At 29.3% G+C, this 7,025-nt stretch overlaps 1 long non-coding RNA gene across 1 annotated transcript; it reads right to left on the bottom strand.

Annotated features, from left to right (window-relative positions):
• Positions 1-4,530: 4,530 nt before the first annotated feature.
• LOC123272931 lies at positions 4,531-5,989 on the bottom strand. Its single transcript, XR_006511201.1, has 4 exons — positions 5,952-5,989; positions 5,382-5,607; positions 5,100-5,285; positions 4,531-5,021 (listed from the first exon to the last, which is right to left on the bottom strand). It is a non-coding gene; the product is annotated as an uncharacterized LOC123272931 (long non-coding RNA).
• Positions 5,990-7,025: the final 1,036 nt, after the last annotated feature.

The raw sequence follows: 7,025 nt of genomic DNA, 5'->3' as shown, positions 1-7,025 counted from the left end.
TGGCCAAGTGGTTGTACTAAACATTGTCGTGTCGTGCCACCTGGTTGCGACAAGGCTCATCGTAGAAATTGTGAATAAAACAGATTTCCTAAATAAATGTAACGAAAATCCAATAGATGGCGGATACATGTGCATTTTTAAGTTTAATATAATTTTCGTAGTATTAGAGAGCTCCCTGTGAAAGCATACATTTTTCTCTAGTAAATAATGTGTACTCCATTACACAAGTCATATATATAACATTTACAATAATAAATTTTTTATTAAAAAATATCATTATTCGATCGATTATTTAATAAAACTTCGTCCACCTCAGCACGGAGAGACTAAAATTATTAATACAAAAAAAAATAAAATATAATCAGGATTCGGTCAATTATAATATAAATATTAAAGATCTGTAAATAATAGTCTAGGCTCATCGTAGCTACAATGGCCCGATATTGTTTGCAAATAATAATTGTTATGTGCTCTGCTAGATATAATGTAGAAATAAGGGCTTGTAAATAATTTACGAAAAACACCTTGGCACAGATAACCCGGTATTATTGATAAAAACCGTTTAACCCGTCAGCACTCACGTTATAAGCATTTTGCTCACGCTCGATTTAAAACAATGAAAACTTTTTCTTTTCAAATGGAAAGGGTAGATGAAATTTTTTCTACCTTCGAGTAATTTTACCTATTTTCAAATTATGAACTTTTGAAATGCTTTAATATTATATATGTTTTATAAAAAAAATATTTTTCCCATGCGCGTCGGAAATTGTGAGCATTCTTCTCATCACGAGATTATAGGTGTAACAAAAAAAAATTTACTTTCGGTAACGTTCGGGCTAGTTCGTGTATCTTCGTAACTGTATAGCTGCCCGGCCGCATGCAGATTAAACGTGAGCAAATCTCTCATCACGAGAGTAAATATTACCGAAAAGTTCACGTGAGTGCTGACGGGTTAATTAGCGTTAAGTCAATTATATTACAAAGTTAAAAGGTTTTAAAATTTTTAACTATACCCTTCTTAACGTGAATGACCCCATATTATTGTTTGAATAAATTTGTCACATACTCAGACAAGTATTATTCATTTTATAATATGGAGTATTAAGAAACATAAACAAAGTGGGAATAACTTCAATCCCGGTCTTTTATATACAGCTCTCAAACCAACTGTATAGTCAGAAACGTATGCATGCTCCTCTTCTTCTGTCACTTTTACTGCCTATACAAATTAGACTATTGTTTTATCATTTTATTAAGACAAAACCATTACTTATGAATTTTAATGAATAGTAATTATTAAAAAAAAAATATGTTATACAATCAGTACCAGAGCAGTTATCCCATTGAAATGAATAATTATTAAAAATTTATAGAAAATGTCTCGGCACGGATGGCTCGGAATTTTCTATAAAATACCGTATTATTATGAATATAAGGCGAAGTAATGGATAAAAAATTATATTTTTTTATAAATTTAACATCGCTTATCGTATACCTTGACTAAGGGGGAATTATTTATTGGGAATAAAAATTAATTTGTATCAGACCAATCATGGAAGAAAAATTAGAGTTGGTATTATTAACGATAGAAAACACTTTGGCATGGATAGCCCGGTAACATAAAGAAAAAAAATTAGGAAGACGGTTGAACCTAAAGGCCATCCCTGCAACTTCTCGCTCATTTTATACTTAAGCGGTCAAAATTACGCAGTACGTTTTTGAGCTCTTCAAGCTCAAAACTCTAATAGCAGTTTAATAAAACACAATTTTTTGAATTTTCTAACGGCAATAACTTTTGAATGAATGAACCGATTTTCACGTGGTTGTCGGCATTCGATGCAGTTTTTGAAGCCCCATGAGGAATCTTCAAGTTTAAACCAAAAAAAGGTTTTTTTGGTTTTCTTTCGACAACGATAACTTAAAAACGAATAATTTTTCAAAATTAACAAAAAATTACTTGGCACGGATGACCCGGAATTTATTATTAAGAACAAAAAATTTAATAGTTCCCGAATGTTTATTGAATAAAAATGAAGGGTTACTGATGACTTATAAAGTAAAACTTTTTCACAAATAATATTATTAATAATTCTAACGTTTAACTTTAAAACAGAAGGTGTACTACTACTAAAAATAAGAAAACGTAATATCTATCTGATAAAAGTCAATTTTATTGTAAGTATTAATAATTATTCAGAAATTACAGAAAATTTTTTGGCACGGATGGCCCGGAATTAGTTATTAAAAACTAAAAAATATGGTTCCAGGTTACTTAATGAATAGAAATAGTCATGAAAGATTTGTAAAGAAAAACTTTTTCACAATTGTCTTGGTAGTAAAATGGAAGAATAGAAATATTATATACCCGGCTAAATTGTCATAAGGAGTCAGGATCAAACTCGACTTAGCCCACCTTGCCATATTTTAATATAATTCGATTTATTTTAACTAATATAAAATCGACTTAAACAATATTATAATTATAAATAAAAATTATTTTTTTATGTTCAAGTTTAACCTTGGAACAGGTGGTGCACTACTACTAAAAATAAGATAATGTAATACTTATCCGATAAGAGGTCAATTTTATTGTAAAATTTAATAAATTTTCAAAATTTACAAAAAATTTCTTGGCACGGATGGCCCAGAATTAATTATTGATAACAAAAAAATTAATAGTTCCACGATTATTAGGAAATAGAAATTAAGGGTCTCCAAATAGTTTTCTTAGTTTGAAAATGTACACTCAAATTTTTATTTCATTCAAATAATTTTGATTGCTTATTAAAAAATAATAACTAATTTAAATTTCATATTTTCTTATTGTAGTCCATGTTTGGTCCTCTAGAAAAAATTCTAGTACATTTTTCCGTGTACTATTGTAATTTTATTATTTAAAAAATAAACAACATTCCTTGTTAAAATACATTGTTACTTGTTAAAAAAAAAAAATAATGAATCCACGTTTAACTGTAAGTTTTAATGAAACTGATCCTTTCCGAATATAACAGTTTATTATTTAGAAGATCAAGATAGAATCTTGCGTAAGAAAGGTAAGGGGGGGGGGGGGTTCGAGAAATCTTACGTATACTTACATGGGCGGAGGGGGGGGGGCAAAAGTCACCAAAAATTGTCCTTACGTAATTAAGAAATGGCCCTTAAGGAGTCAGGATGAATCCTAAGCCCACCTTGTCATATATTAAAATAATATTATTTATTATTTATGTATAATAATTTATAATAAAAAATATTATTAATGTTTCCAGTAAACACGTTTACGTCAAAGTGACATCAAAATGATATTACGCTATGTCAGGATTTACGTAATATATAAGTCACGAATGAGACACATGTGACTCATTATTCCACACTTCTTGACGTAAGACTTTTACGTAATAAATATGACGTACGTATGATGTCCACTTGACATCATTATTACCTAACTGACGTTAAGCTGACATAACAATGATGTCATAGAGATGTCAAGCTGTTACCGAATTTCTTACTTGCATATGACGTAGAATTGACTCCATCATGACTTATCTGACGTTAAGCAGACATAATAATGATCTCATAGCTACGTCAAGTTGTTTCTAAATTGCTTACGTAGATGTGACTTATAATTCACTTAATGATAGTGATGTCTACTTGCTTCCGAATAATTGTAATCATATATAACAAGTGTAATAATCATATATAAGACATCGCCTAAAATAATACCAGGTGAATTTTTTCATGTGTGTAAACTATAAAAAAAGAAAGACAACGCGATGAAAAAAGTTTAAATAGACAGTTGTTTTTTCAGACAAACTCATTAACGACCTTTAAGCATTTCAATGGTAAGCAATGAAATGGAGTATAATTATTTCTGAATGACAAACTATTTATTGATACTCAACTTTGACAAAATTTCGTAAAAATGACTTGCTTCAATTATTTTGTGAAACATAAGATCACATTGATTTATTTAAATTAAAATAAGGTAAATAAACTTCTTATTAATTAAGTATTGCACACATTTTTAAATGAACTCATTGGTTATTTTTATAAGAAAAAATAAATCATATTTTCTGTACTTTAGTGTAATAATGACAATCCATAAAGTAAAAATTTCAACAATCACAAGTTTAATTAGAGAATTTATCAATCAGTCATGGTAATATAAAAAAAAATATTTGTACTTTTTGGATTGTACATTTGTACATAAAATTTTTGTAAATTATTTAAAACATGACTTTTTTTTAATTATCTAGTCAACAATAATATTTTATTTTAAAGAATAAACTTTTTGTTTTTCACTGTGATCATGACAATCCAAAAAGTGAAAATATCAACAATCACAAGTTTAAATAAAGAATTTTTTAATCAGTCATTCTAATACTGAATAAAATATTTTCACTTTTTAAATTGTACATTTGTACATAAATTTTATGTAGATTATTCATCACATGACCATTTTATAATTATCTAGTCATCAACAATATTTTGTTTTAAAGAATAAAAAAATCTTTTTTTTTTTGCTGTAATCATGACAATCCAAAAAGTGAAAATATCAACAATCAAAAGTTTAATTATAGAATATTTTAATCAGTCATACTAATACTAAATAAAATATTTTCACTTTTTGGATTATATACTAGTATAAATCTTACATTGAATGGATATAGTGTGAATTTGCTTGAATTCACTTACTCGGGAAACTTGTTAGTTCTTATGATTCGGTATTGTTATTGTTTGGAGGCTTAGTTTTCTTTTCGACTTGTTTTGGTTCATACCATTCAGTATATTGAAGCGATTGTCGTCATCTTCTTCAATTTCCAAGTCGGATGGAACATGATTTTTATTATTCTTATCGTTTTTAAAACCAGCGGTTCTTGACTTGTCTTCAAAATGTTCTTGCATTGATTGAACATCATTAGTTTCATTCATTTTACGCACAGACGACAATGTTTTTGCAGCAAACGGAATCTTTGTCTGATTTTCAATTGCAGGGATCACAGGCATTGGAGGCATTTGAGGAGCTGTAAAGCGAGACCGAGATGTGATATTGCACAATTTTTTCGTTAAATAAAGGTACACCAAATATAATTTCTTCTTACCTGATTTATTTGTCCTATCATTGCTGTCATTATCAGAACTGTCAAATACTATGTTGTTTTTTTATTTAACAGCAGCCGCAGCAACAGCAGTAGGTCGCTTCGATCTAAATCCTCTTCCCAATGGTTTTTCGGTCGTTGACTCATATTCCGAATCTTCGGCAGCTTTTCTTGCTGCAGCCAGAGTATCTAGATATAAATAATTATAATAATTATGCAATTATCCATTATTACGTAATTATTTTGTAATTTTTAATTAGCAGGTCTAAAAATTTAATTATATACCACAATATCTTAGAATCTCAACTTCATGAATAGGCCAATCATCATTTGGTTCAACTCTCTGTTTTAACAATTGCTGTAGATTTTTAGCGAATGAGGGTGGCCATTGACACCGTCTTTTTTCCTTCAGGATCATTGTAATTTTGAAGCCAATTGCTCGGAATTTCAGAATACGAGTCTTGTCCAACAAAAAAAACTGCTGCATATGGTTTTGCCATAGTCTTGTTCACTATAAAAACGTAAATATTTTTTCAAAAATCACTTTGCATTACTCAGAGCATCAGAAATTTATTTAAAATTGATATTTCTTTAATATTACAGCCTGTATTATTTGTAATAATACAGACATAATTGACAGTGGGATTATTTTTCATCTTTAAATAATAAGATAATATCAAAAATATGTTTTTATTGGATGAAAATTGCGTATGTTATGTCTATTTAATTTATATTTACATTTATTTATTAAAAATTCTAATATTGAACTGGTGCAACATGCTTATTTAAACAAATTTTAGGTTAAAATCTTAAGTAATATTTTCACGATTCTTACACACGTAAAAAAGTACTTACACTTAGTTTACCATAAAAACAATAATAAACAATTGATGAATTATTTATTTTTCATTTATTTATTTTAAATAAATAAAAATATTTTCTTTATCAAGCAACACGAGACACTTAACGCGGTATATAATTTTTAGTGTGGCTAAGTCAAACTAGTAACAACGGTAATGAGTACTGCGCATGTGTAGCCCGCACTTTTTATGCTACCAAAATTTTTTTTGCTGCATTTATAAAAAACTGCGAAACTAATTCTTTCAAACTATTTTGTAGACACAACTATACAAGCAACTGATTAGAATACTTTAATTAAAGCATTTATGTAAGGTTTATAAAAAAAAACTTATTATGCAGCTAATTTACGCGGGTAAACAGTGATGGACTAATACTCTGGATATTGATACTGGGGGCAAGCAAAAAATTTTTTAACCCAAGCGTCACATAAAAAATTGTTGACTTTTTGGTAAATTTTATTTAACAAGAAGTCAAAAATTAATAATTGTCAACTTACATTCAACAAAATATTACCAAAGAAACTTTTGTGTCGCTTGGGAACTTCGTCCTATAAAAATGCATTTTTCATGCTGCCCTAGAGTAGATAAACAGGGGGACTTTACCCCCTCGGTAAAACAGATTGTGGGTTCTGATCCGAACTATTTACCGACGAATGATAAGCGATATTTGTGATTTTCGATAGATATCTGTTTTACCAACGGTCGGTAATTTACCACCGGCCGATAATGCGCTACCTGCCTTTTTTAATCGACTGTCGGTGTTAGGGGGGAGGGTAAGCCTGCCATTTCGGGCCGACGTAAGTCCGCCATTTCTGGCTGACTCAGTCTCAGCCCTTTATTACTATTTTGCAATCTCAATTACGTTTTAATTTTTTTGGGGTATAGTATGATCACCCCTTCTTCATATCTTGATGGTTAAATTTCCTTGTAAAGTGGGGATCATCAAATAATTATCTCATGATTTTACATCTTTCTGTTCAGTCTATTTTGATTGTTCTTGTGAGCTTCAAATATTAGCACAATGGAATACATAATTGATTTTAATGGTTTCATTATACCAGATGGTGTG

This window comes from Cotesia glomerata, linkage group LG10 (assembly GCF_020080835.1).
Source record: "Cotesia glomerata isolate CgM1 linkage group LG10, MPM_Cglom_v2.3, whole genome shotgun sequence".
NCBI lineage: Eukaryota > Metazoa > Arthropoda > Insecta > Hymenoptera > Braconidae > Cotesia > Cotesia glomerata.
Note: the sequence above shows the minus strand (reverse complement) of the source record. Positions and strands in the feature narration are given on the sequence as shown.